Source organism: Mustela lutreola, chromosome 8 (genome assembly GCF_030435805.1).
Source record: "Mustela lutreola isolate mMusLut2 chromosome 8, mMusLut2.pri, whole genome shotgun sequence".
NCBI classification, from domain to species: Eukaryota; Metazoa; Chordata; class Mammalia; order Carnivora; family Mustelidae; genus Mustela; species Mustela lutreola.
Window position 1 is genome coordinate 114,854,362 of NC_081297.1, and position 23,480 is coordinate 114,877,841.

Here is a 23,480-nt window from a genome sequence, read left to right on the forward strand (position 1 = left end):
TAACAGCCTGCCTACTGAGGATAAGCAATCCAAAATTAGAAAGCACGGAAGAAAACACCACTGAGAGCAAGAATCAGCAGATACTATAAATAGCAGGTAAGACACCTATAACGTCAGATAACATAACAATATCATAGAAAATACTAAATATATTTAAATGCTTACATGTGTAAATAAGGAATTAGAAACATGGAACTAAAAAATTAGAAAAAGACAGGCAGATTTGGAAAATAATTACATACAATTTCTAGAAATACAAATTCTAGAAATTACTAGAGAGTAAAAACAGAAAATTAAATGAAGCTGAAAACATGATTAGTAAATTGTTAGTACTGAGAAAATTACCAAGAAAACAATGACCATATACAAGAACCATGATTAATACAGGGGACATAAAATCAAGGTGAAACAAAAAAATATTTGATCATAATAACATGGAAACATGCTGGGAGTTATTAAAGAGAAAACATTCTAGGTAAGTTATATTTGGGAGAAGATAGCAGAAATTCTGATTTCTTTAAACTGTGTTAAATATATATGTTAAAATTTAAGGCGAACACTTACAGGAAAATAGACAATCTCCCTTCAGTGGAAATACATAAATTTGAAATGAATAGAGAGAGTAAAAGCAAAATAAATTTAGTAATCCAACAGAATACATAAGAAGGAAGTAAACATAGGAAATATAGCACAAAATTAAATGATGGAAATAAAAATTAACAATAACTACAATAAACATAAATGTAATTTTAAAATACCTAAAACATATGGACCCCAAACAATTGCAGACAAAATGCTAGAAAAAAGACAGCAAATACTATAGCAAAATGCTGATCAAAAGAAAACTGGCATAAGATAACAGGATTTATGGACCAAAAATATATATATATAAAAGTATTATTATGCAAAAAAAGAGTGAATGAATGATAAAAAGATTCACCAGGAAGGCATTATAATTATAAGCTGAACGTGTACATGCAACATAACTTTATATCATTCTAATTGTCATAAAAAACTTATAAACTAGGTGCTATTATTATGCACATTCTACAAATGGAGAAACTTGGACACAAAGAGAGGTAAGTAATTTGTCCAGAATCACACATCTAGCATGTGATAAAGCTGATATACTTATGTATACCACAGTCACTCAAGATTCAAAAGATCATAAAACTATAGTTGAAAGAAAACAGCTCTACTTTATGACAAAAGCAGCAAACTCTCTATTGATATTTTAGATGAAAAGTAGAAAATGAACATATGCTTCCTGGATATCCAGCTGCTAGCTGACCTGAGAGGATTAGTGAAGTCCTTCCCCTCTGCTCCTACAGTAATTATCTCCAATTCTCTGGCACTTTAATGTTGCCTCATTTGATTAATCTCCTTAAATACATTACAGGGTCTTTGAGTTCAGAAGTCATGGCTTAGAATTGTTCACTGCATCCAGAGCACCTGAGAGTATATACTAAACATTATATATATATTTCTTCCATCCAATGTCTGACAAGCAGTAGACAGTCAATAAATGCTAGTTCCCTGAACTTCAGTACAGGGTGGGAAGAGTGAGTTTAGGAGTCAGCCAAACAGGTTTGAATACCTGCTTCTGCTACTTCTTGCCTATGTGACCAAAGTCAATTTTCTTAATTTCTCTGGGATGTGATTATCCCCTCAGTTAGCAGTCCTACAGTAATACCCACCTTACTGCTGTATGCATTGAGAAAGTGTATGAATACAGACATATAGTAGGTGCTTAATAACATTTGTTATGCTTTCCTTCCATTAGATGATTGATTGTATATGGTTTTGATCCTAGAGTTTTATATTTGTCAGGGTCCTCCAGAAGAACAGAACCAGTGGAGGCTGAGAAGTGCCACAATCTGCTCCATGTACACTGGAGATGCAGGAAGGCCAGCATTGTAGTTTAAAGGCTGAGAACCAGAGAGTAGACTATGGATTCCAGGTCCAAGGCCTAAGAACCAGAAGCATCAAGGGCAAGAGATGATTGATGGTCCAGCTCAGCAGTTAGGCAGAGAATGAATTCATCCTTCCTCTGTCTTTTAACTCAATTCAGGTCTTCAGTGGATTGGATGATGCTCACCCACACTGGGAAGGGACATCTGCTTTATTCAGTTCACCAATTCAAACACTAATCTCCTAGAAACACCCTCCTAGACATACCTAGAAATAATGTTTAAACAGCTGTCTGGGCTACTGTAGCCCAGGCATGTTGACACATAAAACTAACCATCATGAGTTTATCACAGACATCAGATCCAGAGTCAAGAGAAGTATTTGTTCTTAAATTTTTTAGAGTACAAAATGTAAAACATAGGTCTCATCAACAGTACAGTCTCAGAACACCAAGAGTAGTTCATTAGCACCAACACAATTTTCTGAACCGCAATTTAAATGGATAGGATCTAAATTCAGAATGGATAAAAATAGTTATTGTGGCCACTACCTTTTAGCAAATTGAAGCTACTTAGACAATAATAAGCAGCTCAGACAGAAAACAAGTACTTCAAAAAATTTTAGAGGAATAAGATGCTAGAGAAGGTATAGTATAATGCAGTCAGATGAAAAGCACAGTACCAAAAATACTCCCTTGTGAGCTGCAATCAGGAGTAGGGGTTTTCTCTGTGTGCATCTATTTTAATGAAGTACATTAGGCAGACAAAATTGGGCTGTCTATACTACATATTCTACAAAAGCAACCTCCTTGAATAAGAAAAAAATATATCCATTTTTTTCAATCTGGGTTCCTCTAGGCTGGACCTTCCACAGCAAAACCACAGATTTTATTCTGAAAGAATAAACTGCCCTTGTAATGAGAGTAGGGTCCTTAGGCACTGAGCTTTCTGACCTCTGTACCTTTAGTCAGACTCAAAGCCTAAATCTAAATCGAGGATAGATTATAAACTCCTGTGAAAAACAGAATTTAATCTATTTTATAAAATGTTTTGGCACTAATGTTCATGTCTGATACATCTTTACCTTCAGTACCCTGGCATCACATGTAGTAGGATTGATTGTTGCCTCAATATATTAGCAAATGAATCCAAAAGAGAGGCTTAAAAATAAACCTCTATACTCACACTATATGAAATTCAAGTCACTAATATAATATTGCATAATCAACTATACTTTGAATGAATGAAATACAAATGAATACGTAAAAACTCACATCTCAATAAAGGACAGAAATCTTTGAATCCATCATGTCAGTTGATTTATCAACCTATATAAACACTTCTCTTTGACGTAAATAACTCTATTTTTCCTAGATTGATCACAGATTCCAATTTTCCCCTCTTTAAATATACTTCCACCAAAGTATAAGACAAGACTATTCACATGTGGAACCCCTAGCTCAACGGTACTTGACGACTCTCTCCTAGCACCCAATAACAAGTCATTTTGCTGTTCACAACTTGCTGAGGTTGCTATGCAACCATAATGAGAGAAAGAGAAATTTCAAGAACCAGAACACAGGCACATGAATTAAGGTGTTAGAATAAAATTAGTTGAATGTGTACATGTATGTGTAGGCAAATACTGTATAAATTATCAGACGGTAATGAGCTGAAAGTATAAAGCAGTTTTTCTGTGAGAGGGGGGAAAAAAGGATCCAGAAGAAGCAGTTTTTCCAGTGAGAAGCTTACAAAGTTCTTTCAGTTAATTAGGCCTATCATTTAATTTGATCACTCAAACCACAGCATAGGCATATGGCACAGACAAAAGAACAGTGGGTGGACAGTTAGCAACTAAATTGGGCAGGCAGCACACACCGCTATAACTTTTTTTCTTCTTCTTCTATTTTGGGTAGGAAGAGCGTAAGAATATATAGAAGGAGAGTTTGTACTAAATCATGTGTGACAGTCATTGTAACAAGATGGAATACATGGTATTCAGAACCTCACACTTTTGCAAAAATGCAAGCAAGAAGGAAAAATACACTAGAAATATATGTAAACACAGCCTATGTGAGCTACAAAGGCAAAAGCACAAAACAGAGATATTCAAATAGAGGTTTTTCTCTACTACTGAAATAGTGGCAACTTCCAATGGCCTTTCTCCTGAAAACCCCCAAAGCTTGATGTGCTAAAAAGATGATTTTAAGTCTTTCATACTGGGGAAATAATAACATAAATGGGATTGTTTCTCTAACATTAACTTGGGCAACTGCACTGCCTTTATCAATGCCCTTCAGCTAAAGACCACCAGGCACACACCTGTAGTTGAACCAGTTAGGTTCATTACTCACTGAAGCAAGGGAAAGGATATGTTGGAACGGTGGGCCATTTTAGGAAGAGGGTGTTAGCAAGAATCTATGAGAGGAGTTTGGCTTTGGTTGGGTACTCCCGAGGAGAGTCTAAGCAGCAAGGATTCACTCTAGATGCTATAAGAAAACAGGAACAATTTTGTGGTTGGATATCTCAGTGAATCCTTTCAGTACAGATGCCAGGCCTGAGTGAGGCCTAGTGCTGTCACGGATGATGAAGCAGCAGTTTCTCATGTCAGCCAGAGAGGGGGATGTTTGCTATTTGGGGATGGCACAGTGACCTTGTTTCCTGTGTGCCTAAAAATTCATGACAGGGTCTCATGGTCCCAGAATGGCCTCATCTTGTGTTGGTGTTTGATGAGATTGTTTATGCCCAACGAGACAACCACTAGGTGTAAGTACCAGGCCAGTTTCGAATAACCCTGAAATCTGGAGCTATGTCAGACATTTCCCCATGGTTAAGAGCTGCGTTTTTTCTTTCTCATTTCTGTTTGTTTGGGGAATAATAAGTCTTGCACTTAATTGTGAAGTCAAAATGCACACAACAGACTGGGCTTGAGATCTCTGGTACCATGTTGGATTTACTAGTGGAGTCAAAAGGTTTATTGCCACATACTATATGCTCTTTTGTTTCCATTGTCATAGACCTGTTTTCTCTGGAAATCAACACAATCTTGTGTCAGTTCAGTAGCTAGGCTGCCCATAAATATAAGTGGCAAACACACCTATACTGATGGAATTACTACAACAGTTGACATTTATGTAGTCCTTCTTATTTGTCAAAGAGCTTTATATCATCTTGTCAGCTATTCCTCACAGACAGGAGACTATAGATGACTGGAAGAACTCAGATGGTTTTCTGAAAAGCATAGACTAGTAGAGCCAAAACACGAAGTCATGTTCTGACCTGAGAATCTGATCTTAAAATGTTCACCCTTAATTTGGTATAAACTAACATTTAGCAGTATGGTATCTGAGAGAGCAGCTCTGAGATCAGGCCACTTCCATGGATTCCCAACTCTGCCATTTACTGCCTTTGTGACTTTGAGAAAGTCATTTCACCTCTCTGTAACTCAGTTTTCACATCCGGAAAATAAAATGTTTCATAGTAGCTAGCTCACAGGTTGTCGCACAGATTAAACCACTTGGTACATAAGAAGGTTTAGAACAATGCAGATCCCTCATTACCATTTATTAAGTGTTAGTTACTATTATAGGCTGAACTGGGCATCTCTCCCAAATTCCGATGTTGAAGCCTTAACTCCCAATACCTCAGAATGTGACTGTATGAAAGACAGACCATTAAAGAGGCAGTTAAGTTAATTATGCTAACACGGGGCTCTGTATTTCTCTCTTATCCAACATTCTGAAGTGAGCAGCCTAGGACAAAAGGTTTCTCTGCTCCACACCATCATTCAAAAACCTGGTCTAATCTGAACAGGGTCCATATAAGAAGAGGAAATTTGGACACACAGAAAAAACATCATGGATGCAGGTGCTCAGAGAAAAGATAATGTGAGGTTAGAGTGAGAAGGTAGCTCCCCGAGGCCAATGAGAGAGGCTTCAGAAGACCAAACACACTGACACCCTGATCTTGGACTTCTAGCCATCAGAACCTGAGAAAGTAAATTTCTGTTGTTTAAGCCACTCACTTGGTGGTATTTTGTTATATCAGCCCTAGCAAACTAATGCTGATACAGTGTTAGCCATTATTAAGGGGCTGAATAATCCCCAAAATTTCAGTTGTAATTTCTTAAAATCTGTACATGAAGATATCAATGAGAACATGAAATAAGTTTTTCCATTACTTAAAATAGTTAACATCTCTTCGATTTTTTTAACTGTTGATATTTTTAAAGATTCTCATACAGATTTTTCTTTCTGGCTTCAGTGTACCATCTTAAATACTACTGTATATAAAAGTATACATTTATAACTTCATACCTTCTAATTAGTATGTGCTAAAGTCCACATAGGAAGAATATAGGGACATTAGTCAAAGAGGACCAGGAAGATGATAAAGCCATAAATAAATCTGTAACTAAGCTGGAAACAAGAGCCAAACCATGACCAGTCGTAAGGAAAAGATGCCTTCTGTTTTGGTTTCAGTTTGGAAATTAGCAAGACCCACTAAAGAGATTCTTGTTAGTGTCAACAGAACCTGGGTTGGAACAAGATCTCCAACTCCCCACAGCCACATAACTAAGACTTCCAGAAAAGACCAAGCCTCTTCTGCCCACTCCAGACATAAAAGGTTACTCTCTACAGATCACTGAGAATGCTTAACCAGTTCTGATAACAAAAGTGTTCTTCCAATATTGGGATATCTGAGAACAGTTACTTCCCAGGAAGCCTCTCAACCAGGTGGTGTCAATGCTAGGTCACCTAAAACAAGGCCAGCTTCCCCACCTGCCTGCAAATCTCTCTTTATGCCTTACTTTTCTTTCCTATTCTATGTCCCTTCTTCCCTCAAGCTCAGGACTCTGCTTCTATTCCCACTATACATCCTGTAACCTCACTCCATTATTATTTAGAAAACAAAAATGAACTTGGGGTCAGAGTGGCCATCTTTGAGAACTGGCTCCTCTATCTAGCAGCTATGTGTAATAGCCTAAGCTAGTTATCCCTTCTATCTCTCAGCTTACTCCTTTGTAAAATCAGGAAGTGTTGGCCAGAAAATAAATTAAAAAGAGGAATACATTGTATGGGAAAAGATACAAATAATGAATACTGTACAGAAAATATGCATTAAATATACTGTATATAAAAATACATATAAGTAATATCTAGTATAAAGTAATATCCAGTATGAAATATATATTTAGAGAAATATACATGGTATATATTGCATTTTTAAAAGCATCAATCAATAATTTTACATTTTCAACAGAATCTATGTAAGTCATCAGAGATAGAAAAAATAAAACAAAGAGAGGAAACAGACCATGGGATACTCTGGATTTTTTTAATCACAAGAGTAAGCATAACCAACAACACATAAAGAAACTGACCAAGTTGAGTTAAATGTCTCTTACAAAATTGCAATGTATATAAGTGTAGCAAGACACCAACCCAACCCTACTTATGGTAATAGCAATATAATATAGGAAAAAGCACAGGTAAATACAGCAAGCATCAATTAGAAGCAGAGCCACATATTGTCTGAAGTATGAGAGAACTGGGGAGGAGTATGAGAGTGTAGCACCAAGACTGATGTCATTAAGGGGAAAAATGTGTGCAATGAGCTAACTTGAACTCATGAATTTGAGTAAGCATCTGGATTTATTCCTCCATTCAATGAATCTAGTCAAATCAGTGTATATTACTTAGGCCAGGCTGCTGTAATAAAGAAAATTAATAATAATTGAGTAACTTAAAGAAGACAAACACTTACTTCTCTCTTACCTGATAGTCTGAAATGAGCAGTCTAGATCAAAAGGTTACCCTGCTCCATGCAGTCATTCAAAAACCCAGGTTCCTTCCTTCATGTTCTTCCACCATCCCACAACGTCTGTCTTTATAGTATAATTAAAGTCTGGTCACTACCATATTAAGATTGCACTTGACTAACAAGCAGGAGACAGCACAGTGGTACATACCCAGCTCTAATTCCAGAAGTGGCATACATCACTTCTATTCATATGGGTTTATAGAAAATTTAGTCACATGACCACATCTAATTTGGAAACAGACTTAAATGAGGGATGGGGAGACAGGGATTGTGGGGTGAGAGGGGCATCTTAGAGGTGAAGAGTGGGGTCTGTCTCAATATCAAGATGACAAAATAAAAAGAGGGGCACCTGGGTGGCTCAGTCAGTTAAGCATCTGCCTTTGGCTCAGGTCATGATCCCAGGGTACTAGGATGGAGCTCCTCATCGAGCACCCTGCTCAGCAGGAGCCTGCTTCTCCCTCTGCCTTTGCCTCTCCCCTTCCCTTACATTCTCTCATTCATTCCTCTCAAATAAATAACATCTTAAAAAATAACTAAAAAGAAATAAAAATGAGAATTAAAGATGTGTATCTATGTAACTTCGATTTTTAAAAAATTCTGTCAGTGCTTCTTTTCTCATTGAATAAAAGAGGGTATAATATAAAAATATCTAATAGCTAACTCATACAAAAATTCTCAGAATTCCCTAATAAAAATATAGAACATATTCAATTCTTTAGGGGAAAATATATAATAAAATGTAAATCGTCACCACATGTTGTTTGGGATATGTAATTGAAACAAATTTTGTAATTATCTTTTCTAACCATGTAAAATGTAATTTAAAATCTGTTTCACACAGTTCCAAATCACTTAAATCATCTTATCATTTTATATATTGCAATAGCAGGAATCCAAAACAAAACTTTTCATTTAATAAATTCAGCTCAAGATTATATATTTTTTGTGGTTACCTAGGTAATAGTTACCATAGCTCTGGATGCATAATCAGTATAACATTATATTCATAATTAGTGCTACATTATAGCTTCAAATCACTATTTTACAACCATAAGTAAACGCCTTTGCACTGTTTATCTATCAACACAAATACACTGGTCTATTCCTTCACTGTCAATATTTCAAGTGCCAATTTAAAATCTGTTCTTCCTTGCCTATTACCCTCAAGATCAAGAATTTTTAAAAATTTCATAATGGTGTATATGCATTTATACTGGTTTTAAAGATGTTAGCAGTATACAACTGAATTGCTGTAAAAAAGAAATGTCAAAACATTTCTATGCTAAGAATTTATACAAAACATAGAAATCCCCAAAATATTTTTAATATGATATTCATTTCTACTAATTAGGTCAACTATCATAATCATTCAACCAATCACTCTCTATGTAGGAAAATCAAAAAAAAAATTGACTCTAATTTAGATGTGTAATTCTAGGTCTCTATTTACTGAGTTGTAATTCATTCTGAAGTACTTAAAAGTTTTGGCTGGGGTGGGCATAAATGATTGTCCCTTTTAAGCCCTTTGGTCATTTTTCCCCCCCTTTGGTCATTTTAAATCAAGAAGATACACTGTATGCCAGAGTGAGCAAGAGCCTAAAGTCGGACTTGAGATTCCATGTCTGAAACTATGTGATTTTGAGCAAATTACCTAAAACCCAGAGCCTCTATTTTCTCATCTATAAAGGACTTTCAGAGGATCCTTCTCAGTATTAAAGGAGGTATGTGGAAACAATCTAATAATAATAGTATGTATGAGCCGAGGGCAATTACTGTAACTTAACTACCAATTAATTTTTCCTCTGCTGGTTTAATTACAGATGCAGAAATGTAAATTGGATGCTGCTCCAAACAAAAAATTTCATATCATTTATATCGATATATTTAGCCCCTGGCATTGTGAAAAATAAAGCGAAACTTCACTAAAATGAAACCGAGAAGTTTGGCAGGGGGAGCGCTCACATCCTAGCATTCCTCATCAACAGCAAAAACAGGAGAAAGAGAAAGAGCCTACGAGGGCATACGATTTTAATATCCAGGAAGTAAAAAGTAAAAAGTGAGAAGCGACTATACATTCTAGTTTATTCCAGTGGTTTTTGTTTTTGACAATCTTCCCTACTTCCGCTCCCCTCTATAAAAGGGTGTTCCTCTCCTTTGTTCAATGGACCAGCCTAGAGTTTTGCTATAGTGTGCTTGTCCCCAGTTGCAATTCTCTGCTATTCCCGAATAAACCCTTTTTTTTTTTTTTTTTTTGGCTGGTAAAATAACTGTCCATTTTATTTTTAAGGTTAACAGCATCCAAGGTAGAAACTTTTGCATTAGCAAAATTCATCCATCTCTTTTTTATCAAAGCATACTACTTTGAAAGAGTTTAGTACTACCCAGCTTCTAAAACTATAACAAAGAATTTGACTGGCTTGGTGAACTGAAGTCAGGGATAAAATGTAAACACATACACACACCTTTGCTTTGCTTCTTTTTTCTCAAGCTTCAGTGCCCTTTCCTTAACCTTGCTTTCAAACAAGGCTTTTCACTATTTCACTGTGAAACTGCTTTTGTCAGGTCAACAGTGATCTCCACTCTACCATTTCCAAAAGTCAACATCCAGTCCTAATCTTACTTGACTTCTCAGCCACAACTGACATCGTTAATCATTGCCACCCTCCCCAACCCCATTCTTTTTTTCCCCCAAATATTTGTCTTTCCAAGATTCTCCATCTCTGGTGTTCTTCCTCCCAGTCTGCTCCTTCTCTTGTCTCCTTTCCTTCCCTGCCCTCTTTATCTCGCTTTCTGAATTGTGGAATGTGTTGGGGCTTATTCAAGGGTACAGGTCTCTATTTACACTCACTTCAGCAGGTGATCTCTTCCAATCTCATTCCTATAAATTACATCTATACTCTAAGGATTCCCAGAGTTTATCTCTACTTCTCTTCTGAGCTTTCTGTTGCTCTTCCTAAACTAACCGTTTACATGTCAACTAGAAATCTAATACATAGTTTAATGTATCTAAAACAACTCTATCTCCCCACTAGGACCTGTTTTTTCCCCTCTTCTTCCCCTCCATTCACACATTTCCTCAGTCCATAAGCCCAGAAGTCATCCCTGATGTCTCTCTTCCTCATCTCCCACACTGAACTCACTAAAAAGGCAGAGTTTGGAAGTATATCTGAATCCTTCCTCCTCTCACCACACCACCACTGACATCCTAGTGCAAATTACAATTTTCCAATGTGACTTTTATAAAAATGTAAATCAGCTCACCATGCGCTCCTATTCAGAGCCTTCCATGACACTCAGAAAATATCTTGAGCATAGCGTTTAGGTTCCTACTTACGCTCCCAACCTATCTTCCCAATCTCGTCTCTTACCTTTTTCTGGTAACTCTCCTCACTTCAGCCACACTGGCTTGTCAGGATGTTCTCACTTGCTATCCTATCTCCTGAAACATCCTTATCCTAGATCATCTAATGGATTGAAGACTAACTTCCAAGTCTCTACTCAATTATAATCTTATCAGTGGCCTTCCTCACTGTCCTATGTAAAATAAACTTTCCACATCACTTTCTATTCTTACCGTATTTTCATCTACAAAAACTGTGGACAAAGAGATGCTCTTTTCAGACATCTCTTCTATTACCCAAAAGTGACTAGTGGGGCTAACTGAGAGCCCCCAGATATTCATTCTATCAGGACCTGACTCATCTCCAAGTACAGGTGAGACACTTTTCTCCAGGGGACTTCAGCCAATGGCTGAGCAATGTGTCCATACAAGGATCTAGGCATTTCTAATAGAATTCCTTGCTCTGGAATGCCTCAGTAGACTGTTAGAGATACTGTCAGGCACAGCATTGCTGACCTCTTCTTCCTTTTTCCCTTCACTGGTCTTAGTCTCCTGTAAACATTTTCACTCCTATGTCTATTTCACTGCCTACTTCCTGGAGGATCTAAGAGACACAGCAAATTATATCCCATATTCATTTATTGCATCTCTCCCTCAGTAGAATCTAAGTTCTATTAAGGCAGTGTGATTGTCTTTTCTAGGATAAAGTAGGTACTTGATAACTATTTATGATTAAATAAAGAATAAATGAATTACCGGATGCATAAAAAACATTATGGCACCATTAATAAAATATTAAGTAAAAGAGGAAAATATCAACCCATAATTTTGCCATCAATTTGCCATTATTTGCCAATCAAGTCTCTAAATTATGTTTCTTTTTCTTTTCTTCTCTCTTTTTTTTTTAATACATTTGGGGAGGTTTGTTTTTTTTTTTTAAGATTTTTATTTATTTGACAGACAGAGATTACAAGTAGGCAGGGGAGATCGGCAGAGAGAGAGGAGGAAGCAGGCTCCCCGCTGAGCAGAGAGCCCGATGTGGGGCTTGATCCCAAGACCCTGGAACCATGACCTGAGCCGAAGGCAGAGACTTCAACCCACTGAGCCACTCAGGCGCCCCCATGTTTCTTTTTCTTATAAAATTATTTAGTTATATAGTTTCAGTCACAGCTCCGGAAATATAATTTTTATTCCATTGTTTAATTTTACCTTAACACAAGATTTTTCTAGGTTACCAGAGTGTTCAAATTGTGCATTTCTACTGCTGTTTATGTTTTATTAGATATATAACAATTTACTAAATTGTTGAGGTTTTTAAATCAAATTTTTCTGTTTTAGAAGTAACAGCACAGCAAATTTCCCTTAAATGTCATTTGTTTTTAGCGGAGAACAGACCTAGGTTAGGTGTCATTTTCAAGAATATTAGGCTGGGAATAGGGAATATATATATATATATATATATATATATATTATCCTATGAATCCAGTTTGTTGCACTTTGCCAAAAACAATGAAAAAGATAATAGAAGAGATTTTTTTATTGGATGTCCTTGGCAGAAAGAATATAAATTAAAGGAGAGTGAACTAAGAGTTTTGTATGACCTCTGAAATTATCTTTGAACTATTTTTGCATGACCTCTAGATTTGTTATCTAAATGGACATGCAGACTTAGAATTATGTCCTCAAGTTCTGTGCAGACATGACACAAATACTAATAAAATGTAAATAGATAGTGTAAGTTTCATACGGATGCAATTTAATATGCTGGTCACTGGAGTACAAGCTACTTTTTATAGCAAGAAACTTTTTCTTGGTTTAATGATCTAATTATGGTCTCAGAAAATTGACAAGGTAAAAAATTTATATCTTATCACATTTTCATAATACACTGAGTGAAATGTGATTTCAGAATGTATTATCTAATGACACTTCCTAGTCCATGCTACATACTAGTAGAAGCTGCTTGACATATAAGGCAATAGGGTAGGAGCACTGAGGATCCTTGAGTATCTCCCAAAAACTATAAGATCAATCACTGGAATTATTAAATACTGTTTCACAAAACCCTTAAATACTCACTTGGTCTAGTGCTCTAATTAATTCCTTGGCCTATTTGCAGCAAAGCTTCATAAAGACTTTACATTTAACCTCAGGTGCAACTGCAATTATTATATTAAATATAATCCCATAATGAAAGCAATGCATGTACTTCATTGTATTTAGCTAGCTTAGACTAAGCTGTGGTGACAAATTCCCAAATTCAGGGGGCTTAACACACTCAAGATTTTCTTGTTCATATATTAGTGTATTTCTCTCCCATAAAATTTATTCAGGACTAAGTGCCCTTCCATTTTATGGCTCTATCATTCTCATCTGTCTCTGCAGGCAGCTAAAACAAGAGGAAGGAAATCATGGAAGATACCAACCCACTACTATAAAAGCCTGAGACAAGAATGCTACTTAATATTTCCATTCACTTTAACCACATTTTAACCACAAGGGAGTTAGAGATATATAGTCTAAACATGTTCATGACCGCATCTAATTACATAGAAAGAGAGAATGGGAGAAATTTTGGAAGAAAGAGTCTGTTAAATACTTATATAAAATTAAAACATTATAAAAATACACTTTCAAAAGTAAAAATTCCCATTGAGAGCCATCTTCAGAGATAACTATTATGAAGAGCTTATTACATATTCAATGAAATGTATTCATATACTTATATATATTTAAATGAGTCCATAGTGTACCTAACATATTTCAATTTTGAAACAAAATTTTAAAATTCTTAATATGGCTAACAAGATGCTCAACAGACTACTTGACTTCCTCTCCCCATCTCTCACTGCACAACAGCCGCATAATCCTTTCTTCTGTTCTTAGAACATCCTTATTTACATTTTCTTTTTTTTCCTGCTTGGAACTGTTTTTGTTTTTGTTTCTTTCAAGACTGCTGACTAGTTGCACTCATCTGCAGCTGCAGTCTGCTGGGAGCTTATCAAAGATGTCTTCTCCATGTGGTCTCTCCATGTGGCCTCTAATCACTCACTTTTCTAGCCTGGACTTCTTGGTCAGCCTCCCTCTCTTGAATGGATTTTACTATGATTCTCATTAATTCCATGAAAAGGAAATGTTAAGTCACAAGAGAACAAGCTAAATCAAATGTCTTCACCTGTATTTTAGTTCTAACTAAGCATTATGTACCTAAAGGATTCGAGTATGACCTAATCTGATTTCAGATTTTTGCCTGAAGGTGGGAGTCTGCTCCTCTGAAGGTTCTGGAGCTCCAGAGACATTAGAAGGTAAACAAGGAAAAGGGAGAAGAGACTCTCTGATTCACTATTGTTTTCTGTAGACAGGAACACATGCTGCTGATGAAATCTAGCTGACATCCCCAGGCTTATTCCCTTTCAGGGATAAGAGAAATCTTTAGGGGATACAAATAAAACTCTGTAGACCAGCTCAGCTAAGAGATAAATTCTTTCCTCTGCCTTAAGTAGGGTGGGTCAGCAATTTTCTTGCACAACAGAGACTTGAAAATTAGCTTTAGGTTTGTTATTTACTCTCCCTAATAGGAAAGAGGTGAAGATGCTTATAACAGATCTCAACCTAATGCATATTAGATGCTACAGGGAAGATTCTAAATATTAGCAGTGCCTGTGGCCCCCTCCCAGAAATTCTCATCTGATTAGTTGGGGCTATTTTACCCAGGTGTTTCTCTTGTGCAGCCTGGTGAGAATCTCTACCTTAGGAAAAAGGGGGTTTGTTGACAGTTTGTTGACAGCTTCACTTATAATTGGTATTGATAGTGTAAGAAAAAAAAATGTAAACAAGTGGCATTAATTGGGGATTTTCTTGAAAACTCCCCCAAAACAAATGTTTATCACTCACACGCACAGTGTTTGAAAGTGTTTATTTCCCCATACCCTTTATTATCATTAGCAGTTTTCTTTGCTTTCTTTTGTTATGTTGGAGACCACTTCAACACTGTTTCAATCTGCATCTCTTGAATCACTGCTGTGACTGAACATCTTTTTTATTTGTTCATTGGACATGGTGTCTTCTGTGAATTATATTATATTTTCATATTTTTGCCTGCTTTTATTAAGCTGGTCATCTTTTATTTATTTATAGAACCTATTTATATGGATACTACCCATTTTTCTTTTGTATACTCTCTATATATTTTCTCTAGTTTTTCCCTTCTCTTTCAACTTTTGTATAGTGTTATTTTTATTTATTTATTTATTTATTTTTTGAGTAGTCAAACCTGCCAGTGCTTCCTTTTCTTATTTCCTGTCATACTAAAAAGGCCACTCCTAGGGTACGTGGGTGGCTCAGTGGTTTAAAGCCTCTGCCTTCGGCTCAGGTCATGATCCCAGGGTCCTGGGATCAAGCCTCACTTCAGGTTCTCTGCTCAGTGGGGAGTCTGCTTCCCCATCTCTCTCTGCCTGCCTCTCTGCCTACTTGTGATCTCTCTGTCAAATAAATAAATAAGGCCACTCCTAATCCAACATTATTTTTTAAAGACTCTATATTTCCTGATGTGTTTATGCTTTCATATATAAATCTTCAATCTTTTGGAAATTAATTTAGTATAATGCCAAGTGGGTAGCTAATTATTTTCTATTAATTTGACAACATAAATTATTAAATTATCACTGCACATTTTCACATTTGTAGTCTAATCATCTAAAATTACCCATGTCAATTTTAACATATTGGCCAAATATGGATTATTCTACCTATTTTACAATGACATTAAAAAAATTAATAAGAAATGAATTAAAATTTTTTTCCTCAGTCAGAAATGCATTCATTATATCTGGGACTTTTGACATAAATACATTTTAGAGATATTTTAAGTTCTACAAGTTTGGATTTTAGAATTAAAAAAAATACCACATTGTGCAGCCATCAATTCTTTATAGTGCTGAGGTGATTATCACTTTCTTGTGATCCAATTATGCTAACAAACTCCAAAAATGGAGTTTAACATATGTGAGCTGTTACCTTAATTAAAGAGCAAAAACTTATAGAAAATAAATATACACAATAATTATATCACTCCATTAATTCTTTAGGTTAAGACTGATGCACCAAATCTTCTGCTTGTGATAAAGCAATGTGACCTTAGCAACTCACATAAATTTTCTAGATCTCAATGTCTTTACTTTTAAAATAAAATTAATGAAAAGATTTCAAAGTTACAAGCATATTCTGAAATAATACCTAAAAAATGCTTATAAAATGCCATACATAAAGTTAACACCCATTAAACAGTAATGTTTTCATTCCATTACCGTTATCACCTACTATACATATTAGGAGACACATATATTATCTTTTGACACTTCTTTTCACTGTTTTCATAGGTAAATCACCCTAGTCAGGTTTTGTCCCCACCACCTCATTGCTATTATTTATGTCAAGTCACCAATGACTTCCATGAAACCAAATCCCATCACACCTTTCTAATCTTATAAATTCCCTATGCTTCTGTCCTCTCACCACACTTACAGTACTGTCTCCTCTATGATCCTCTCTCCTCTACTGAATCTCTACATGTTGAGGTGCTGCAAGGTTCCATTTCAAGTCACGTCAATACTCTCACAAAGTAGTATTTCTAGCTAATCTCATGCACTCCATGACTTTAAAGACCAGCTAAATACCAATGGCTCCAAAATCCCTGTCTTAACCCTACACTCACCTTTCTCTTACCTCACATTTCTACGTCCACATTAAATAAATATTTCAAACTTAACAAAGAAAAACCAGAACTTCTGACCTATGTTCCTAATCCTATCTCAACTATATCCTGTCCAAATCTTCATTTCACATCCTAGTACAATGGCTTTTTAAAATGTAAATCAGATCTTGTTTCATCTTTCCTTAAAACCTTCCAATGGGTTCCTATTATACTTGTTTAAAAAAATCCAAATTCTTTTACCTGGTGTACAAAGGGCTTTTTCTCTCCATGGCCTTTTTCTCTCTCTTTGACATTATAGTAGACCCTCCTTATCCAGGAGGGATATATTCCAAGACCCCCAAAGGATGCCTGAAACTACAGATAGTACTGAACCCTATACATATTGTTTTTTTCCTTCATAGCCATACCTATGATAAAGTTTAATTTAAAAATTAGTTACAGGAAGAGATTAATAGCAATAACTAATAATAAAGTAGGACAATTATAACCATATACTATAATAAAAGTTATGTGAATGTGGTCTCTCTCAACATATCTTATTGTACTGTACTCACCCTTCTTGTGATGATGTGAGATGACAAAATGCCTAGGTAATGAGATAAGGTGAGATCAATGACATAGGCTCTGTGAGTAACGTTAGTCTATTATTGACTTCTGATGATATGTCAGACGGAGGACTAGCTGCTTCCAGGCTACAGCTGACCACAGTAACTGAAACCACAAAAAGTGAAACCACAAATAAGGGGACACTATTGTGTTTAATAATCCGGCTGCTGGTTCTTTACACTTCAGCAACTTTGGTTTCTTTTATCTTCAAATCCAACATAGTTAGGACTAAATCTTCCCAAGCTGTTACCTGCATAGAGAGGCTAATTCTAAAGTAGCCACACGGTCTCTTTATCATAAACTTCTTTTTATTCACTGGAATTACAAATTATCTTCAATTGCTTGTTTACTTGCTCCAACCAAGTTAAGCTCCATCAAAGTAGGGATCTTCAAACCTTGGTTCACATCTCAAAGAACACAGCCTAATATTCAAAAGAATATGCTAAATGCGTAAACAAACATATGACTCCTCTCTCAACTGAAAAATAGAACTTGAAGACTTAGTGTAAGATATTTCACTGGAGGAAAATGATGAAAAATCACTTCCCTTGAAACTTTCCCTTAATTTTTTAATTGTTTCTAAATAAACTTTTCAATTAATTAATGTTTATGAACTTTCTAATTAAATGCTGCCTAGAAATAAAAAACAAAATGTAAAGCAGGATCTCTTACATCCAGTAGTTTTCAATTTAGGAAAGAGACAACTACACACATGAAGTTACATACCAGGCAACAAATATTAAATGCCAGATGATATAACTATGAATAAGGAGAAACAGTTTAAGATTCAAATGCATTTACTTCACAGGATCATTACCAGGAATAATGACTTTTGTTTGCTTCACTTTTGAAGTGTAACCAGTGGAGACTTTTTGAAGATTTTGATGCCCAGTTGAATATAAAAAAAAAAAATTTGAGAAACCCTAAAAACTATTTCAGACAATTCAAGAAAAATAAAGACAAAAAATATAAATGTTACTAAGAAAAGAATAATTAAACAGATGTCATTTTCAGAAGGATTAGTGTTTGGGACAAAGAAGAAAAAGCTTGTGCTGTTTTAGACAGAAATTGGCACACTTGGTGGTTCTCCCTAGTATACATATTTTGGGAATTATCTGAAAGCTATGTGTATGTTTTATAGTTGTAATTTTAAAATAAATATTTCATTGCATATTTCTAAATGCAGAGATTTCTGTGTGTTTCCAAGAAAATTTTTTTCTCTAGAATAGTTTTCTCTACAATCATGGCTTTTGTGGTAAACCTAAATAATGCAACTCAAATACAGTGATAATTTTTTAATCATAGATAACTTTGCTAGATTAATTTATTCCCTGTTAGGAAGGTCTCAGATAATATATGCTCATCACATACCTAGAGAATAAAAGGATGCTACTACTGGGGAAAGGTCACAAAAAATGAAAGTGTAAAGATAAATGTTACCTACTTTACTTTTTTGCAATAGCCAGCCTGGATATCCACCAACAGCAAAGTTCTTTAATTATTCTTAGAAGAAGGCAGAGAGGGTCAAATTAAGTGGAGCCTATCAGCAAAAGACAACAGTCCTCAATTCTCCCTGAAAACAACTCAGCATGATGTAGTCTTGAAGTCATCCTGTATGGCCATATCACCATGGTAACCTCCAGCTCAGGCTAGATGATGTCTGCAGAGCAATAAGAACATTCCTTTAAAGAGAAGAATGCATCTAGGTCACACACACACACAAATACAATACAAGAGAATAAGACATTCATTTACAGAGAAGTGCAAGCTGCATGTTGTAGGCATGCAACGTATGGACAATAAAATCTTTTTGAGTCTTTTATTACAGGAAACGTGCAAAAACATTTAACCCCAGCTACTGAAACTGGGAGCAACTCTGAAATGGCAAGACGGAAATAAACATAAAATGAAATGTGAATCATAGGGGGAAACTTTTCCTGACTCCATAATCAAGAAAAGTATTTTCCCCACTTCAAACCAAGGTGAGAGGAATTTCATTTCTCCTTCTCTGGAGGTACAAAATACCTTCTCGAGAAGCCATACACATCTATGCTCGGGTATTTTTATGTAAGGTATTAGTGAAACACATTTGCATATAAGGAAAGCTATATTTCAGGTGTTAACAATAATCCATGCATCTATAGAGAAATAAGCACTGACAAAAGTAGTTAGAAATAGTAATAACAGCAAGTGCTTTCATAATGCTTATTATTTGAGAGACACCTGGCATATATTGTTGTGTGTAATTCTTTCATCAATCTTGTAGTACAATGTAACAATCTTGTATTGTTTCTCCTCTTTTATAGATGAAGAACTAAAACACAAGTAATTTTTCCAAAGCCACACAACTAATAAAGGACTGAGCCAGAATTCAAACTGAAACTCTGGCTCCAGAGCTTGTGTTCTTTCTTTCTTTCTTCTTCTTCTTCTTCTTTTTTTTTTTTTTTTTTAAGATTTTATTTATTTATTTGAAAGAGAGCGAGGCAGAGAGCATGAGCAGATAGAGGGGCAGAGAGGGAGGGAGAAGCTGACTCCCCACTGAGCAGGGAGCCTGATGAGGGGCTCCATCCCAGGACCCTGGGTTCATGACCTGAGCGGAAGGCAGAGGCTTCACCGACTGAGCCACCCAGGTGCCCCCGGAGCCTGTGTGAACCACTGTGCTTAAGACTGTATCGCCAACACAGAATTCCTTTTTCTTTAGGTACAATGGCTAAAACCCTTCGAGTGGGATTTGTTCGTTATCTATCTGCTGCAAAACCACTGACTGAGAACAATAAACATTTATTATCTCAAAGTTCCTGTGAGTCAGGAATTCGGGAGTAGCTGGGCTGGAATGGTTCTGGCTCAGGGTTTCTTATGAGCTTGCGATTAAAATGTTGGCGAGGCTAGCGAGAGTCACTTAAAGGCTTGAGTGGGGCTAAAAAAAAAAAAATCTGCTTCCAAGATGGCTCGTTCTCACAGCTGTTGGCAGAAGGCGTCCTTCCCTTCACTCTTGGACCTCTGCCTTGCGCGGTTTGTTTAGCCCAACAAAATGGCGGCTGGCTTCTGAGAGCCAGGATGTCCCGTACTGTCATGTCAGACATATTCTGCTGGTCCTACAGAATCCCGTATATTTGTGAATGCCATCAATATGACCAGGGGATCAATGAGAACCCTCTCAAGGGACCGATGATCCCAGCTTGTCACCTGAATTTCTTTGATTCATGCAAAGCAGGGCTGGGAGACCGGCAAGGACAGTGAGGCATCTAGAGAGCAAAATTTAAAGAGGCCCTCGTTCTGCGGCGCCCGCGCTGCACTTGCGTGATGCAGAAAGTGAGTATCCCTTTAAATTTCGCTCCCCAGGCATCTCGCTGGCTTCTAACTTAGTACCAGTCTTGGAACTTGGAACAAAGGAAAAACACGTTTCCAAGTTCAAATTTACCGTCTTCCCGAGTATTTTTTACCTTTGGTTTGCACCCTTGAGAAGGCTTCCCAGGTGAAATGGAAATTGGCGCTCAAACTCGAAGGGCAAGGAGAGGTGGAGGAGCAGACCACTCCGGATTGGTGGTAAGTGGCACCTGTGTAATAAGTGAGGGAATGTACATAGGCGGCTGGTCTGGGAGGGCTGCAACACGGCTTGATCTCTGCACCCCACAACCGCGATCTTAAAGGTCTGTATAAAGGCGCTAACTGGGGTCAGCGACAGGTACGGTCCAGAACGTCTGAGCAACGGATTGCTCTGTCAAGGCTGTGTCCTTGAATATGGCTCGGGCTGTGGGAATGGTAGGCGGAACCCACTTTCTGAGGACAGGGGAGGGGGCGTGAGGCGCCTCCAGTGACTCAGGTGCAGCTCTGGGTTCAATTGGAGATCATGTCCTCTCGATGACCTCCTTCAATAATTGAAAGATCAAAGTCAACACACATGTATCTAGTGGAGTGTTTATTTTATAATTTCTCTAGTTTTTAAACTCTAAATATATTAAGCCTACATTCTTATCGTAATTTTTTAGTGGTGCTTTTTGTCCCTAATGCAAGGAATTTCTAATATTAATAGTTCTGTATCTTGTCTTAGAAGCCTAGAATGGAAACGCTTTCTTAAGTGATCTTAACCTGGAGTTCCATGGGTGTGTTCCATGAACACTCTAATATTGTAATATTTGAGTTATATATATGCCAATTTTTCCTGGATGATAGTCCATAATCTTAATCAAAAAAGGTTAAAGCTACTTCTTTGTCATGAATTAAAGCTTTTTTTTTTTTCTTCAGACTTTGGGGTTTGCTCTCATTTGTCCTACAAAACTCAGTTGTTTTTATTTTTTTTTAAGATTTTACTTATTTATTTATTTGTTTGTTTGAGAGAGAGTGTGAGAGAGAACATGAGCAAGGGAGTGGCAGGCAGAGAGAGAGGGAGAGCACTCTCCAAGGAGCGGGAGCCTAATGTGGGACTCAGATCCCAGAACCCAGGGATCATGACCTGCCAAGGGTAACTGCTTAACTGACTGAGTCACCCAGGCATCCCTCAGTTATCACTGTTAAATGCAAGAGTGCAATCTTTATCACTAATTGTTATTTGGCAATGAGAATGAGAACTAGGGGCACCTGGGTGGCTCAGTGGGTTAAAGCCTCTGCCTTTGGCTCAGGTCTTGATCCCAGGGTTCTGGGATCAAGCCCCACATCGGGCTCTCTGCACACAATAAATGACAGCGGAGCTACATTTGCTTTGTTTTTCACTAAACAAGAAGGATATCTACATATTTTTTCTGTGTATTATGTGCAAAATACCTATACACAATGCACCTCACCTTGCCACGCAATTCGTGTCAGTATCATTTTACAGTTTGTTTTTCAAAGCTTTTTATTTCAGAAAATTCCAAGCCTATGCAGATATGGAGAGACTGGTAGAGTAAATCCACTGTACCATTACCCAGCTGTGACAATTAACAATCACTTAATCCTAAATCAGAAATTATTTTGCAAAAGTTTCATCTCTTCAAACCTCAGTACATTATGAGATTAGATCTTTAACTCACAATCTTAGTTTTTAAAGCATTTCAGAGCTCCATGAGAGATGTTGACTGTGTTCTGATACATTATGAGGTAGCCTATGTCACCGTGGGAAGGATACTTTCTGTGGATCAGAGATGACACAAGACAAGAATGAACCAAACCTCTTTGAGTTACCAAGAGGCTAGACTGTATTAAAAATTCCAGACGGTTATATATTTTTAATTAGATGCAAAATCATATTAGAAGAGATTGAAAATCATCCTAAATTGATTTAAAAATAGCAAAGCCTCAGGACAATTAATGGTTGCTTGTTTATCTTTTTCACTTGCTTCAGTCATTGTACGAATGTATTTTTTAAAGAAAAAAGTTACAAGTTTGAAAAGTGATAAACCTGAAGAAAAAAAAAGAAGACAAAATGCATTTTGTTATCTGAGACCTGGGGAGAAGAGCTATTGACCGCTGAGTTCAATTAAGTTTCAGAGAAGAAAGTCAGAATTAGCAAATCCTTAACAAGCCATTCTGGCAGGAAGTTAATTTTTGATTAAATGACATGATTTTAGAGTGAGGTAGTTTAATTCAAAGGGAGATACTAGAGGGCATCCAAATATCTTACTTATTTCTAAAAATTAAAGAACAACCTAAAATGGCATAATATGATATAAATAGCATTTAAATAACTACTTAAAAATTGGTAGCAACTAGTGATCTCTAGTTAAATATTAAATATTAACATGAGTTTGGCAATTAATTCATACTAATGTATTTTTTAAACTTTTGTTTCAAATATGGCAAAAATTTTTCCATTGCTGATTTGACTATACAGTGAAGCCCACAATCCAGAGAAAATTAATAGCAGTAATAAAAAGAAATCTGGACTTAGGTGTCAAAAGATTTAGATGCTACCTTCATCTCTTTTCTCTAAATGCTTATGTCTTTTGGGCCTCAAAATCTTTTTTATGTAAAAATTAAGTTAAATATATGATTAAGCTAAAATTTAAGATTATCTAAATATGCAGAATGAAAGGATTATTAATCTTAAATGATAGTTCTGTTTAAGCATCTATTTTCAAAACAGAATTTATAGAAAAACACTATATGACAA